General features: G+C 45.0%; 1 protein-coding gene and 1 pseudogene across 2 annotated transcripts in view; one reads left to right on the top strand and one right to left on the bottom strand.

Moving 5' to 3' along the window:
- The first annotated feature begins 432 nt into the window (after nucleotides 1-432).
- Nucleotides 433-4708, top strand: LOC116535819 (annotated as a pseudogene).
- Nucleotides 4709-15700: 10992 nt separating this feature from the next.
- The window catches only part of ZHX2 (zinc fingers and homeoboxes 2), a 191314-nt gene continuing 189484 nt past the window's right edge, over nucleotides 15701-17530 (bottom strand). Inside the window, exon 4 of one of the 2 annotated variants that reach the window (XM_032252822.1) lies at nucleotides 15701-16970. The gene's annotated coding sequence lies outside the window, so the exon portion shown is untranslated. The remainder of the gene's footprint in view (nucleotides 16971-17530) is intronic. The other variant, XM_032252815.1, reaches the window with a different exon arrangement.

Genomic DNA, 17530 nt, shown 5'->3' with positions numbered 1-17530 from the left:
ACATTATGTATTCACCAACAACTCACCTATCTACCTATTTACCTATCCGTCCAAACATCCATTTATCTACCCATTCATTTATCCGTCATCCATGTACCCAGTGTCCAACTATCCATCCACTCAAATGTCTTCCACACATTGACCCACCTAAAACATCTACCTATCCACTCATCTACCTACTCATCTGATCATTCACTCATCCATTCATGTTGTCATAATCGATTCATTCAACAATTCAGCCATTCACCGGTTAATTAGTAAACATGTATTGAGCACCTACTATGTGCCAAGCAGTGCACTAGGGTACTGGGGCTACAAGATAACTTAGATGTGACTTCTGCCCTTGGGGACTCTGATGGGGGAGACAGGGTGACAAATACGATAACAGAGGTCTATATAAAGGGTGAAGGGAAATGAGAGGAAGGAGCGATGATGTCCGTGCCCTGCAGGATGAAGACACATAGGCTCATCTCTGTAAGTAATCACTGTAAAAATAATTGGGTGTGATGCAAACTCATGCCAGTGATCATCCTTGGGTGCTGAAGGCTGCTTCTGTCTTCAGTAGAAAGATGTAAGTGTGGCTGGGTGTGGTGGCTCATGCCTGTAATCCCAGCACTTTGAGAGGCCGAGGCAGGCAGATCACAAGGTCAAGAGATTGAGACCATTCTGACCAACATGGTGAAACCCCGTCTTTACTAAAAATACAAAAATTAGCTGGGTATGGTGGTGCATGCCTGTAATCCTAGCTCCTCGGGGGCTGACACAGGAGAATTGCTTGAACCAGGGAGCCGGAGGTTGCAGTGAGCTGAGATCGTGCCACTGCACTCCAGCCTGTTGACAGAGCAAGGCTCCATCTCAAAAAAAAAAAAAAGAAAAAGAAAAAAAGATGTAAGTGCTTATTGTTTATGTGTGTGAACACATACATGTGTTGAGAGAGAGAGAGTAAAGAAGTAGGCAGACAAATGTTTCAAGGACAGGAATCCTATTTATCTTGGTATCCCCAGCATATAGCACAGAGCTGAATATATAGTAGGTGCTCAATAAATGTCAAGAAACCAGGCTGCAAGTTGCAGTGACAGAGAAATGAAGTGAGCAGACCAGCAATGACACCATCAAGCAACCACCGCCACCTTTAAGGATGCTCAGCTTCCTTTCTCCTCCACCAAGTTTCACTTTGAACTTGGGCTGTTAATTTTAACTTGAAATTGGAGGAGGATTTGTCCTTCTTTATTCCTTGAGATCAGAAGACTCTTTGTACCTCTTACTTGCTTGGGCCAACAAAAGACAAGTCTACTCTGGTTTCTTATAGCTTATGTCAGGCAAAGTTTACAAGGAGCCATGAACCATTTTTGGCTCAGCGACTTTAGCAACAAGTTCAAGCGACTTCTTTAGCAACAAGTTTCTCTAGCAGAAACCAACTCACTTTGATGTATGGTTGCAATACTAATGTTTGTAGAGAATAAAAGCTGGTTCTGGAATCAAAATATTTTAGTTCTGGTCCTGGATTTGTAACCGAGTAGAAGATGGCCTTAGGTGAATGGGTTACCCATGATGAATTGCTCTTCTCTCATCTCTAAAACAAGAGTGGTTAGGTTAGATGAATTTTAACAGCTTGCCTTTTGGTGTTCTCGAATTGATAGCTGGTTTACCTGTGTTCCTGGCTGGAATCCACTTCAGACCCGGTAAGTTTTTGCCTTTCTCATGCTATATCTTCTCTGGGGACCCTGTTCTACCACAACCTTGGAGGACAACTGGTTTCTGCCGTGTGTGCTGCTGAACGCAGTCAGCGTCCCTGATATCATGCCATTTGAAACAGAAACCTGAATCTGGGTGGGTCTGCATCACCCTGTATTCCTTGTCAGCTGGTTTCTGGATGAACTTGGCCTTGGGAGGCCCTCGAAAGGGGTTGGAAGGCAGGAGGAGAGAGAGCACTGGGCTTTTCTTCATTTTCTTTCTGCTTTGATGCTGTGTCATCTGCAGCAACTACAACTACAATTCCAGCTAAGTGGCCCTCTCTCTGTGGCTCTCGCTCTTTCTGGGTTCTGGTAACATCTTCCTCTCCTCGTTCCTTCAGCCCTAGAGGTGACAATGGCTTCCTACTGTCACTAGTCTCTGGGTGCCTCTGTACCCCTTGCTTGTCCTCTTAACTCTGCCACACTGTCTAAGGTGTCCCTGTGATAGAGTCTCTTCAGTCAAATCACCTGTGGTGAATAACATTTCCTCCTGGGACTCTTAACTGCCCAGCACCGTGTCAGTGCATTTTTTTTTTTTTTTTTTAGACAGAGTCTCACTCTCTCGTCCAGACTGGAGTGCAGTGGCACCGTCTTGGCTCACTACAACCTCCTCCTCCTGAGTTCGAGCAATTCTCCTGCCTCAGCCTCCCAAATAGCTGGGATTACAGGCGCCTGCCACCATGTCCTACTAATTTTTGTATTTTTAGTAGAGATGGGATTTCACCATGTTGGCCAGGCTGGTCTCGAACTCATGACCTCAGGTGGTTGCCCACCTTGGCCTCCCAAAGTGCTGGGATTACAGGCATGAGCTACCGCACCTGGCCACATCATATTTGTTGTCCAAAATGCTATGACGTAGCCATTATCTTCTCATTTCACACTTGAGAAAACCAAAGCTCAGAGAGGTTAAGCCACTTGCCCCAAATTACAAGATTTGAATAACCTGGCTTCAACGTTTGTGTTTGTATTGCTGCGTTGTGCTGACTAACCATGTGCAACATCTCTGGGCCATCTCCTTCCCTATCCCTAGGCAGAATGGCTTCTAAATCCTTCCATTCTTCATATTTTTTTCTTTCTGGCTTCTTGGAGACAGGATATTAGTCCATGTGGGCTCTAACTTTGATGTCTGGAAAATGTCAATGTGCCTACCTGGAGTCTTAAATCATTTGGTTGGCAATAACTGGTGTGAGTCATTAGTTGAAACCTGGCTTTCACGGTTGGTACACAGTCAGCTCAGGCAGGCAGGGAGGCAGTCTCCTAACAAGCTTTATTCCTGCTGCAGGAATAAGGCATGGATAAGGAAAAACAACAGCCTGTCCAACCCTGCTGCCTATGACTCAGGCAGGCCTTGAATCCTTCTGGTTTGGCTTTGATCTTGGAAGCCAAAAGCCTCTCTCCCATTTATCCTAAGGAAACAATCAGATAAATGGGAAAAGAAGAATAAATACAGATTATAGTAGCAAGAAAATGGAAAATAACCTATGTGTCTGCTTGTAAGGGATTGGTTAAATAAATCATGGCCTGTTTATACAATGGAAAGGGCTCATTAAATGGAAAGAGCAGGTTATAAAACAGTGAGCATGGTAAGATGCCGTTTTCATAAAAAATAATCTTCATATCTATTGACATGAAGATGCGATCCATCTTCATATCCAACCAGGCAATCCCGCAATCTCCAAACGTTAGGCTCATTAAATCTTATTTCCAAACACATCTGGAAGGCCCATTGCCCATCCCTATGGGGGAACTCCTATTCATCCTTCAAGATGGTACTGAATGCACCTCTTTGGTGAAGCCCCTGCTGTCTCCCTTCCTCTGCTGCTCTGCACTGGAGCACTTTGTTCTCTGCTCTGTGGCAGCTCCCATGGAGTTGGAATGAAGTTATTTGCTTAGCCTCCTGTCTTCCTCACTGGTGGGGTCGTGGTCAGATTCAGTATAGGGGCTTTGGCCCTTAGTACCTGCCCTGCACATGTTGAATGAATATGTGAGCAACCCAAGATAGGGTGCTGGGGAAAGGGTAATATTGGTTTAGTTCCTTTCATAATTATGCTTTGATGCACATAATGATAGAGGCAGAAGAAATTGACATTAAGACTTTAAAATGCTAAAATATAGAACACACCTCTATAAACTCCCGTGGGAATGTTTATATTTTAAAACCATGTTTTTTAGCCCATACAGAAGCCAACAAAGCAGCAGGGGGAGAAGGCATTCTTCAAAATAGAACACCAACCAATATATGTAGAAGGAAAGATCAAGCTAGAAAATGACCATTCTGCAGTCATCGAAGTACTAAGGATTCAGGCAAGAATCGTCAGTGGGTGCCAAAACCATAGGGTGAAATGTTGGGGAACAGGATGTTTATACAGTCTCAAGGCCTCTCCTGGGGATGACTGATCATTTACAGAGGAGAAAAAGAGGCGTCTTTACAGTGGAGAAATCTGGCAGAAACCACTTCCACCAAATAGCCAAGATCAACATCACCAATAATAGGACAGATTGGGCGAGAAGAAAAAGGGCCGTTCTGCCATCAACGAGTTATTAGCCCGAGAATACACCATCAACATTTACAAGGGCACCCATGGAGTGGGCTTCAAGAAGCATGCCCCTCGGCCACTCAAAGAGATTTGGAAATTTGCCATGAAGGAGATGGGAACTCCAGATGTACTCATTGATACGAAGCTCAATAAAGCTATCTGGGCCAAGGGAATAAGGAATGTCCCATACCGAATCCATGTGTGGTTGTCCAGAAAACATAATGAAGACGAAGATTCACTGAATAAGCTCATACTTTGGTTACCTATGTACTTGTTACCACTTTAAAAAATCTGCAGACAGTCAATGTGGATGAGAACTAATCTCGCTGATCATCAAATACATCAAATAAAGTTATAAAATTGCCTTTAAAAAAAAATAGGACAAATTGACATGTGGAACCTCCTGACGTGCTGCAATGAGAAGATCACAACAGGCTGGGTGCAGTGGCTCATGCCTCTAATCCCAGCACTTTGGGAGGCCAAAGTGGGTGGATTCTCTGAGGTCAGGAGTTTGAGACCAGCGTGGCCAACATGATAAAACCCCATCTCTACTAAAAATACAAAAATTAGCCAGCATGGTGGCGGGTGCCTGTTATCCCAGCTACTCGGAAGGATTAAGCAGGACAATGGCTTTAACTCAGGAGGCAGAGGTTGCAGTGAGCCAAGATCACACCACTGTACTCCAATGGGCTCAACAAGCGTGTAACTCCATCAAAAAAAAAAAAAAAAGACAAGTAAGAGAAGGTCATTACATGTACTCTTGCAAGAGTCCTATAGTATTCGGGAACAGGAGAATACAACCAGATAAATGCAAATTAAGGGACATTCTACAAAATAGTGAGCCTTATTCTTTAAAAATGTCAGGGCTATGAAAAACAAAGATAGCCCAAGAGACTGTTTCAGACTGGAAGGGAGCAGAGAAGCAGGATGAGTAAACACAAAATGTGACTTAGAATTGGATCCTGGAAATAAAAAGTTTGTTTAAGGCTGTACCAGACAGTTGGCAAAATTGGAATGTAGGCTGTACATAAGATAATTGCAGCAACGATAATTTCCTGAATTTGATAATTGCACTTTGTTTATGTTAGAAAACTGCTTTACTGGAATTTTATATTACGAAAAATTTCAAGTGTACAGAATAGCAAAGAGAATACTGTAAGAAACACCTGTACACCCATTACCTAGATTTAATCATTGTTAATCTTTCATCATTTTTTCTGAAATATTTTAAATATTTAAAGGCAAATTGTATATTTCTCATGACATTTCATCTCTTCATATGCATCTTTAAAAAATAAGGACATTTTCCTACACAACTCCAATGCCATCAACATACCTAATGGTTAATAATAATTTTCTAATATTATCTAAGAGTCATCTATATTCAAATTTCTCCATTTCTCCACTGACCTCCAAATGTCCAACTGTCTTTTTTTTTTTTTTTTTTTTTTCTTGAGATGGAGTCTCTCTGTTGCCCAGTCTGGAGTGCAGTGGTGCTATCTTGGCTCATTGCAACCTCTGCCTCCCACGTTCAAGCAATTCTCCTGCCCTCAGCCTCCTGAGTAGCTGGGATTACAGGCCCACGCACCATGCCCAGCTAATTTTTGTATTTTTTAGTAGAGACGGGGTTTCACCATGTTGGTCAGGCTGGTCTCAAATTCTTGACCTCATAATTTGATCACTTTGGACCCCCACAGTGCTGGGATTACAGGCATGAGTCACAGAGTCTGGACTTTTCTTTGGTCTCTTTTTTTTTTTAATTTTTTTGAGATGCAATCTCTCTCTGTTGCCCAGGCTGGAGTGTGGTGGTGTGATCTTAGCTCACTGTGACCTCCACTTCCCAGGTTCAAGCAATTCTATCTCAACCCCCTAAATAGCTGGGACTACCACACCTGAATAGTGTGCGCCACCATACCCAGCTAAATTTTTGTATTTTTAGTAGAGAGAGGGATTCACCATGCTGGCCAGGCTGGCCTTGAACTCCTGACCTCAGGTTATCTGCCCACCTTTGCCTCTCAAAGTGCTGGGATGACAGGCGTGAGCCACTGTGCCTGGCCTCCAAATGTCTTTTACAATTGGTCTGTTTAAAGCAAGATCCAGTCAAGACCACATATCATTCTTGGTTGTTATGTAAGAAAAATCTTAAATTTATATACTGCTCTTGCTAATTTTTGCAAGTTATTTAAATCCTTGTTTTCTCTATCTCCATCCAGTCAATTATTTCCTTCCTTCCTCTGCTGATATTTATCAAGAGCCTTATGATGTGTTGGGCATTGATGACATAAAGATGAATAAGGTATTTACCTTATAGTCATGTGGATGGATAATCATAAAACGGTGTGTGAGAACTCTGCCAGAGACAGGGGCTGCACATTCCGTCACTTTTTTCAGCTTCCTTCAACTGATGAGAGGAAGAAATAAAAGGAAAAGTTGGTTTAGGGAGGCAATTGGATTAAGCAATCACATAAAGCCAACTTTTACAGGTCGTGATGTGGCTTTTAAATTCCCTTAGTCTCCTGGTCCTTCATTCTTAGGAGTAAACTGGAGTTGATCATTAAAGTCATTTGATACCTGTGTTGTTTAAAGGCTGTTTTTATTCCTCTTCACAGCTCCTTGAAAGGGTGACTCCAACCCATGCCTCCCATTCCCACACAGCCTTCCATGACTGCAAACACGAAAGAAAGACACCTATGATGGAAGACTAACCACTCCCCTGGACTGAAAGTGTTTGAAGAAATCCTCAGGGGATATAACACCCGGGCACATATGCTACTACGTGGGCCCATTTTGAATGTACGTGTTCCCCTGTGCTGTTAACAATGTTGTAATTAGTTCTGAGCCATGACAACCACTTGATGAGTGGCTGGAGTATTGTGGTTAAATGTATGGGCCTTGGTTTCAGAGAAATCTGTGTTTCAATCCTGGCTCTGACCCTTAGTAGATATGTATCTTCGGGCAGATCCCTGAATCCAGTCTTGAAGAGTGCTGAAGTCCTCCAAGCTTTGTTCATCTGATGTGGAAAATTATGCAATTTCTCAAGGCAGGGGATCAAAATTTTAATGTTCCATGGGAGTTCGTCCTTCCTGGAGCCCTAGCCATTCTTACGTAATATGCTGATGACCTGGCACACAAGTAGGGCAGAAGCACCATGTAAAACTTTCTCTGGAACATACATGGACTTAAAAATCCCTTGGAGAGAAATTTATCCTGCTAAGGCCAACCCAGATCTCAGCCTGGTTCTCGTGCTGGCCCTGGAAGATTCACCCACCTCTCTTGGGTGGAGATGACGTCCCGGGAGCCTAGGAGACTGTCCAGGCACAGAGCAAGGACAGCTGTCTTTCCAGAGCGGGCGGTTAGATGACCCCAAAAAAAGCGTGTGTGTGTGTGTGTGTGTGTGTGTGTGTGTGTGTTTAAACAAATGCTATTGTGAATGTAGCTTGTTTGAGGACAGACGCAGAGTGATATGTTCTAGGTTTGGAGAAATACTCCTCAACAGCCTGCTTCTCAGTTTTCCATTCTGTTGTACACTGCTTTTTAATTAAACACTGTTTATGGACACAGATGCGTCTTCGAAGTTCCCCAGGGGGGCTTGCTGACAATCTTTGCTCAAAAGCTTTAGTGCTATTGCCCAGAAGCTTACCTAACTCCCCGCTGTTCTAAAAACTCCCCGAAAGGCTTTGGTTGAGGATAAGGGGAGGAAACTGAAGCCTGGACACTTTTCAGAGGTGTGTTGGCCCAGGCTCCTAACATCATAGAGTCTCAGAGTCAGAACCCTCTGCTAATGGTCATCCCGTCTAAACCTCCTCATTTTTCAAATGAGGATACTGATGCTCCATGAGGGGAAGTGACTTATTTGTCCAGAGTTATGGAACCCGTGAGAGGTAAAACAGGGGCCAAAATCAGAGCCCATGAATCCTGGGGTGGCCTTGCCATGAGTAGTTCATAGGATGCTGGAGTCACCTGTCCTCTGATGTTTAACTGTGTTTCTGACTACTCTAGGGCTCAGAAGAATTTCTCCCACACAGAACACAGCATGGGCAAAAGTGGGGATGAGTATGAACCATGGAAATGGATAATGAAATTGAGGCGTATCCTCTTGATAGCACGGTACATTTTCAGTTGGTTTTCCAGTTGCATTTCACATTTACTGCAATGACTTGCTCACGTAGCTCCATTGAAGCTGTGACCCACATGACCCCGTCCTAGAGGCAGTTATAGAGGCACAGTCCAAAGAAAACAAAATATGATTAAAAGATAATTCATTTTTTTCCCCTTGTCTTTCTGAGAGGACGTGAAACAGGCTTCCATGTTTAATCCATGGCATGTCTTCATGGTCTTTGGACTCTTGCCCAGTTTTCTCATATCCCACCCTTGGAAGCTCTTTATTAGCCAAAACTTTGAAGGATTATGTCCTCTGCTAGCAGCCCCAGTGACGTCTGCTTCCTGAACATCCTTTCTTTACTCTCTCCCGTTTTTATTAGGTAGATTGATTAACCTTTTTCTCGATGTCCTTCTACTTCTCATCCCACCTCTCTGGTGCTGTCCTTCTCTGCTTACTCTGACTCTGCACTCCAAAAATCTGGGCAGTGCCCTGTTGGTGAGATGGGGGAGAAACGGGAATTGGGCTGTCAATGAGAGGTTCTCTTAGGTAGATGAGGTGAAGGGAGGAAGTTGATGAACATTATTTTATCCTCTCATGGGTATTTTCCCACAAGTTATTTTTTTCAAATACCTTACTATCATTCCCTAGTCTAATTAAATTTCTAGTATTATTGATACAGATTTATGTATACAACACATGACTGAATGTATGTTTGCTTTAAATGTTAGCATATAAAGAGAGAGACCTGGTCCTTGGCTCATATGTTGGGCAGACAAACAGACAATCATAATTGCACAGCAACAGTGTTTAGTCGGAACAGGGAAAGAACAGGGCCATAGAAGACTTCTCCAATGGGGAGGGGTAGGAGTATTGCTACTAAAAGAGAGAGGGAGGGGACAGGTGAAAACTGATGTTCAGCACACCTTCTGACTGGGAAGAGCCTCACACAGGAGAAGAATAAACAACTAAACCCATATGTGATTAGACCTAAATAAATCCTATTGGTGGTAATTGTTCCAGGAGTTCAGAGAAACAGAGTTCTTGAGGGCCAGTTGGAATATGTATGTCTTTCTTAAATCCAGTTTCTCTGTCACCCCATATTTACCTTTATTTGGTCTGGTGGAACTTCCACTGGGACTAGAATTAGGTAAAATTTAGGCAAGAAAAGGAGATGAGGGCAGTCTGTAGTGCTTTGGGGGCTTGTTATGGATGAAGGTTTCAGAATTACTGGTGAACATTTCGGTCTCCCCCTTTGATTTTAAGTTCCTCAAAGCCAAGAACAGGATGCCTCCTACCCTCTACAGGACACCCAACTTGCAGCATGTCATGGGATGTGCTCATGAAGTATTTTTAATTTATTTTTATTGATCGACCCCCTTCTTCTGCCCAGGGCAATGATAATTTTTCTGCTGTGCTTTATACATATGTCCAGCTGTGAGATGTTGCAGACAGGCACTTTCAGGGATTAGTAGGAGGGAGCTGACATTTTTCCTGGTTCTCTCTGGGTTGTATTGTGACAGGCCAGTGAGAACTGCCATTTCCAAGCACTGTTGGTTGGAAGTGGCTGTGTACCAGGTGGCATAGAAGGACAGTCTGTCTTTAGCTGGTGGACCATGTTCTCTCTGCCCTGTTCTTCCTCTGCCTCCCTGTTCCCAGGCCCTAGGGTCTACCCTCTGCAGACAGGCCAGTGACGTATTATTAGACTTGCCACCCGATCCCTCAGTATGCCCGAGGAGGTTGGGGAGGAGTCATTTAGCGTCTTCAGAGCTGGGTTTCTTCAACTTTACTGAACATATGAATCACCTGGGGATCCTGTCAAATTACAGAATTGGATTCAACAGGTCTGGAGTAGGGGCATGAGATACTGCGTTTCTAACAAGTTCCCGATGATGCCTGTGCTGCTGATCCCGGAGCACATTTGAATGGCAAGGACTAAGAACTGCACCATCCAGTACTGAAGCCACTAGCCAACACGGCTATTTGCAATTGCTGTCTTTCCTTTCATTTTTACCTTTCAATTTCATTAACCCACCAGAACTCCTTGAGTTTCTAGTGACAGAAACCCAACTCAAAATGTTTTAAGCTCAAGCTATAAAGGAAAATATGTTGGTTTTTATGACACTGGAAAGACAAGGAGTTGGCCTTAGGAATGGCAGAGTCCAGAGATTCACATGGTATCAACATTGTCGTCACCACTGCCATCATCACCACCACCATGATCACCTCTTGCTCCATCCTTTGTTGCTCCTTTGCCTCTTTTCTTGATTTTTTGGCCTCATTCTCTCTACTTAAGGACTGGCTTCCTCTCCCTGGCAGGGGCTTTGGCCACTGGTGGTTAACATGATCACACCTGCCAACTAAATGGGAAAGGAAGCTCTTCCCCCAGTATCTGACTTGGGCCTGTTTGGGTCTTATGCATGGTACTGTACCTGACTCTGAACAGGGTACTGGAGTGCCTTGGCTCACTGCTGTAGGAGAGGGAGTGGGTCAGTAGGATGGGAAGTCCCCAGAATGAGATGAGTGGAGGGAGATAGGAGTATATCCTCAAGAAGGAGTAGGAGTGCAAGAGGTACAGGGCAGACAGAAGCAGTGCTGGTCACTCCATGCCCCACTCTTCCACCTCACCAAGATTCCTGTCCATCTATCCCTCCTAAGAACCTCCTTCCTGGCTTCTGCCACTCTTTAATCATTTCCAGTGGAGGACGATAGTTTGACATATTTTGCTGGGTGTTTAAACGAACACACCCATTTCCCCTGTGTATTTCCATCCCCACCAATTATCGAGGCTTTTTCTTTGGGTCCTTCAAGCATTTGACAGCCTCTCATACCGCCTTACCTGAAACATTGATTTAAATTGCTTTGGAGTGGCAAGCTTAAGTGTAAGGGTGGTAAATGGCAGGAGGGGAAGGCAGCCACCTGTCAAGGGAGAGAGTGATGGAGATGTTCATTAATGGGAAGGAGGACAAGACAGTGTGTGGGTGATGAGGTCTAGGGAAGGTCCAGGTGCTGAGGGCACAGGCAGGGAAGACAGTGCAGGCAGGAACCGGAAGATGAGGTAGCCACAGCCACTTTTAACTTTTTAAAAGAAAAGTGCAGGTTGGAATTTTGGAAAGTTTGTGGGTTGGGGAAGAGTTTGGGGGTAGAGTGGTGCTGAGGGGATATGGCAACGTCTCCAGTGCCAGAAGCACATGTCTGGAATATCATTTCCTAGACCTGGATCTAACTTCCTCCTGGCTATCCTCCTCACACAAACTTCCCATCCAGGGATGGAAAGGTGCAGGCATCACACTGCTCGGCCAGATGTCACTCCCTGCTTAGAGTGGTGGGAGGGGAATGGACATTTGTAGAGCTCTTATTGTGTGTTGAGTATTTTGCATGCATGAACTCAGTGAAACCTCACAACAAACCTATTATGTGAATATAATCATCTCCGGGTCTCAGATGAGGAGCCAGGGCTCCAACAAAAGCTAAGTAACTCCCACAAGATCACCTAACTGGTCAGCAGTAGAGCTGGGATTCAAACTCAGGCTGTTAGACTGCAGAGCTGGCAATCTTCATCCATCCATCTATCATCCATCTATTCATAACCTATTCATCTACTCATCCATTATTCACCCATTCATCCATCCATCCATTAACAAATATTTATGGAGCATCTACTTGGTGCCAGATGCTTTGCTAGGCACAGGGGATACAGTGAGGAAACATGATAGATATAGTCCTTATTCTCATGGAGCTTGCAATATAGTGGGATGAAAAAGGCAATAAACAAATAGATACACGATGATATGTTGTGAAAAGCAGGATGGAAGAAAATGAAGCATGGTTAGAGAAAAGCATGATGGGTAGGCAGGGTCATGGCTAGAGTGAGGCACGTGAGGCACCCAGGATGAGAAATCTCAGCAGGCATCCACTTTCAGGCTTCTGCAAGGGCAGGGTTTGTCAGCTGCATGATCTTTCTGCCTTAAATTTTGTACCCTTAGATAGGTTCCTTGACTCACCCTAGTCCTACCCCTGCAGACAGGGTGTCATGGAGGGCAGCTGGCACTTGAGCAGAGACCATAAGAGAGAGACTAGGTGCTCTTATAATGGACCAGGTGGAGTGTGGCATCTGGAGTGTGAGCAGAGCTCATTAAGGAGAAGGCATCCTTGCATCCTGTCTATGCCAGAGACTGGCGGAGTGCAGGGACTGAGGAAGAATGAGGAAGTGGTGAGGGAGGTCTGAGGATAGATATTGATGGCAGCTATCTCCAGGGCAACTGGAGCTCACAGTCGATGGCTGCTGCAGGATTGCAAGGCTTCTCAGTCAAGGACAAGAACTCTCCAACAACACAACTGTGATAGATGCTGATATTCATAAAAAGGGAGAGGGAGTCTGTCCATCCCTATCATTTTGAGTTAATCCATCTGTGCATTATGCAGCCAGGAATAACAATGGCAACCCTGAGAATTTAATAGATAAGAGGCACTGTTCTAAATGCTTTCCATATACTGACTCATGGTGCCTGCCACGATATGAATAGACACAATTATTATCTCTATTTTACAGGTGAGTGAACTGAGACACAGAGTGAATAAGTGACTTGCCCAAGGTCACGTAGCTAGTAAGTGGTGCAGCTGAGATTTGACCTCAGCCAGCATTACTTGAGCCTGTGCACTTAGCCAGCTTACCTTCTGCTTCTTGATGTCACTGGAACTCAAGAGGAATAAAGACATATCTGGGCCCACTTCACTCATGGCCGAAGGCTGAAACTCACCGGTTGTCATCCTTTTGACTCGGCCTGGGCTTGTGACCCTTTGCTCAAGGCCTCATTCTTTGTCTCCCATTTCTCATCTAGTAGGTCTGACACTCTGAATAAGCCCTCTTTAGATGCGGTCTTGCACTCACCTGCCAGTCCCTTCCATTCTACCTACTCCAGGACCTTCTCCTCTGTGATTCAGCCCCTTTAGCCCCTGGCAGCACCAGTCAGGGAGACAGAGGCTTCAAGGCTATATTGGTCATGATTTTTGGTTTTAAGTTTCAACAACCCAAGTAAACCAGCTGAAAACATAAATAGTTCATTCTGGGCTCGTTACTGGAGAGGGTGAAGGTAAACTTGACCTGAGATTGCTCTGTCCTTGATAGCCACTCTCCCCTTCTTCTTCTTCCTTTCGGATACAGAGTCCCTTCGCTGCAGGTTCTTGGCCACCTATCCAGAGCCTACATTCCCCCCCACCGCTGCCTGGCATCCTGGGTCCCTGAATGGCTCTATGGAGCACTGTCTGATGGCCCACCCTGGACTGTTGCCTGAGACAGAAACAAACTTCTATCTTGTTTCAAACACTGCATTTTGGTGTTTCTTTGTTCCAGCAACTTATCTAATATGCCATATTCCAACAACTGTAATATTAGCACATAGTTGCTTTTCTGCTTTTCTCTCTGAGTTTTCATCTTCTGTAGAGAGGCATCCTCCCAATGGCAAAGAAAATAGCTGCAGTCAGCCCCAGGCCCACATCTTCTTAATTTAGCTACCCAAGCAGAAAGCAAGCTTTTTTCTCTCTACAGCCATCTCTCAGGAAGAGGCTCAGTTGGCCCTGCTTGGCCCACATGCCATCACTAGGGCCAGGGGACGGGAACTATGATTGGCTAGGCTGGGATCACGTGCTTGGGCAGGTCCGTCAATGGTCACAGCACAGCCTCATGGAATGGGGAAGGCAGTTCCCATAGAAAAGAGGCTGCTTTTACCAGAAGCAGTGGGGAAGGGACACATAATAGGCAAAAATAGTAGGCTCCATGACGACCGCTTACATGACCTTGGGCTTGTTGTAATGACAACCGCTTACATGACCTTGGGCTTGTTGCAAAAAACCTCACTAAGCCTCAGTTCCTTCATTTGCAAAATGGGGCACCTATCTCATAGGGTGGTAAAAGTAAAATAAGAAAACGTATGTAAGCACTCAGCACAAAGCCCAACCCATAACAAGTGCTCAATAAAAAAGATAGCTATTATTATTTATTTATTTTGAGGTGGAGTCTTGCTTGGTTGCCCAGGCTGGAGAGCAGAGTGATCCTGGCTCACTGCAACCTCTGCCTCCTGGGTTCCAGCAATTCTCCTGCCTCAGCCTTCTGAGTAGCTGGGATTATAGGCACGTGCCACCATGCCCGGCTAATTTTGGAGATACAGTTATGGAGAATCTGTGGCTCCTGCTCTCAGCTTCGGGGATTGACAAACTGACCAAGTGAATCCCGGAGCTGTGTGGTGAGGGCTATGTGCAGAGATGGGGATGGTGTCATGGTAAACCACAGGATGGGGACTGCGGGCATCCCCCAGAGAAGGCCAGGCCCTTTCGAATCTTGAATTTTTCAGTGTTTCCTGTATTTTGAAAAGTTGGTCTTTCCCCTTATCTGAAGAATAAACACACCCTAAGTTTAGATAAACTGGCCAAAAGTCTGTAAGCTCCTATAAAAATGAAGCGTCTAGGCCAGAGGTTCCTGAGGTGAGGAACTTGTTAGCAATGTGCATTCTCAGCTCCCACCCCAGACCTGAGGATTAGACATTCTAACCAACTTTGAGAACCACTGGTCTGGACGAGTGTCAGGCACAAAGAGTGAGGGACTCTTTAAACCTCACCAGGGCAGAGGTACTTAAAAGCCACATTCTCAGAGAAATGGCAGTGTCCCAGGTACCACTCACCAGCAGCCCAGGAGAGGGGAGTGACTTAGCTCAGGTCATCCAAGGGCAAGTCTGCTCACTGAGGGGCTTCTCATCCCTGCTCTGAAGCTCTTCTCTTGACTATTTTATCTGTGAGAACCTGGAGAAGGGAGGGCCTATAACTTCCTCTGTGTCAAAGAGATCCGCTGAAGATTCCTACGACAACACTTACATCCTGTTTTTTTTTTTTTTTTTTGCGGGGGGGATGGAGTTTCACTCTTGTTGCCCAGGCTAGAGTGCAGTGGCACTATCCCGGCTCACTGCCACCTCTGCCTCCCGGGTTCAAGTGATTCTCCTGTCAGCCTTCTGAGTAGCTGGGATTACAGGTGCATGCCACCACACCCAGCTCATTTTGTATTTTTAGTAGAAATGGGGTTTCATGATGTTGGCCAGGCTGATCTCCAACTCCTGACCTCAAGTAATCCACCCACCTCGGCCTCCCAAAGTGCTGGGATTATAGGCATGAGCCACTGCGCCGGGCCTACATCTTGTTTTTAAAGTTTGTGATGTCAGATCCTTCCAAGATGAGAAATGAGAAATGTGACTGTATGAATTTGAAACGGGGGTTGCCTGAGTCAGAACCCTTATGTCAAGCCCTTGGGAGCCAGACAACAATAAATAAGGCGAAGTAGAGGAAAAGGTTATAAAAATGTTTAGTCTTTGCTTTATTGAGTTACAACAAATGAGCAACAAGTTAGAAAAATCGGTTTGATTCAAACTTCCTAGCATTTGACTTGTGTGGTGTACTCAAATGGGGGGCAGAATGGGAGGGGGGAGGGATTGCAACCAGAATTCATATTGCAACATGTACACCAGATAGGTCTCTTGGTTTTCCTTCCTTAAAAGTTAGGACTAACTGAAGAAAAGTGCACTCAGGTATCTAAAATTGTCCCCAAAACAAACACACACGCAAAGAAACAAACAAAAAATCAATTCATGGTGAGGCTTTGAGCTGAAATCTCGTCAAATACCACACCGAGAAAAGGCAGTGAAAAGAGAAATGAAAAGCAAACTGTTCACCTTTGAACCCTCCAGATAGGAAGATCTTGTTGTTGTTTTAACGTCACAATAGTACTGACCATGCTCACAGAGGCGGGAGCCTCTTCTGCTGGTTTTTAGAAAGGTGCTTAAAGAAGTCAGCTACCTGTTACCCAGTTCTCCTAGTGCTGGCTGGGCCCAGCCTGGCCCAAGAGGCCAAGCAGTGGAGAAGCCAGATCCCCTCTTGGCAGTTCAGAAAGCCTAGTGTGGGACTAAGGCAGGGACCCCCTGAAAAGGCAGCCAGGGGAAGAACTGGAAAGGAATTTGATTTGCAAGATCTACTGTCTGTCACCTCTCTCCAAGTTGAGACAGAGGCATAGATTTCAGCCCTTCCTGCTGAGAAATCTCTCAAATTTCAACCTACCTTTAAAAACAAATTCTCCCTACTTAAAATCCAGTAGATATCATGGCACTAATACTAACACCCCTTCCCCAAATTAATAAAATAAAAATTATAAAAGAAAAAGAGAAAAGCAAGGCGGTTAGCCCTCCCTCCTGATAAAAACCTTACAATGGTAGTGCTGGAAAAGGAAGTTGCCCTTGATTAAAAAGGTAACAAAATTCCCACATTGTACAAATCGGTTCCAGTATAGCAAGAGGTGAGGGCTAGGGCGGAGGAGCAAACTATGTACAAGGACCCATTGAAAACGCAGTAGTAGGACTTTGGCACTATGAACAATTCCCACTGGTCCTCTGGGAGGTGCATCTGAGAGTCGCTGGGCTTCCCACACCCTCCAGGCACACATGAGCTAAGTAGTTCCACTTGGAGTCACTGGTGAGGGTGGCCCACGGCTGGGGAGGGACCATCTCTTCTTTCTTCAAAGACAGAGCATCCCCTTGTTCAGCACAGCACTTCTAATGGACTTCCCTAGAAGACACAAAACCACAGAGTCAAGATGTCAGGCAAATGACCATTGTTTCTTGGCGGGAAGGCATCATGGTTTGCTTCTTCCTGGCTCTCCTGGGTTGGGGTGGGGGCCTTCCAAAGCCATCCTGGGGTTTGGAAGACAGACACATGCCCTTCACCTACTGGGCCTATTGTAAAGAAAGGAGTGTGTTTTCTGAGCACTCTCAGTCTGCCATGATAGGAAAGGCCTCCAGAATCAGGCATTTGAAAGCAGAATGACTTTCTGGGCAAGCGAAGGTGGTGGCCTGTGATTCTTTTCATCCTTACAAAACCCTTTTATTATTCCTAGAAAGTCGCCCAGTCTGAATGGCTCCTAAAAGGCCCTGGAGTCAGACAAGTCTGGATTTGGGTCCTAACTTCTCCCCTTAGTGTCTGCAGGGCTGTACCTATACGACTTGATCGCTCTAGGACTTGGTTTTTGCTTCTGTATAACAGGGATGACTCTAGTACTCATCTCAGTTGCTGTGGTGATGCCATGAGTTGATGTATGCAACAGCATTTGGAATAGTGCCTGGTGGTAC

The sequence above is a fragment of the Sapajus apella genome, unplaced genomic scaffold, assembly GCF_009761245.1.
Source record: "Sapajus apella isolate SASKATOON/1434 unplaced genomic scaffold, GSC_monkey_1.0 scaffold3, whole genome shotgun sequence".
NCBI classification, from domain to species: domain Eukaryota; kingdom Metazoa; phylum Chordata; class Mammalia; order Primates; family Cebidae; genus Sapajus; species Sapajus apella.
Note: the sequence above shows the minus strand (reverse complement) of the source record. Positions and strands in the feature narration are given on the sequence as shown.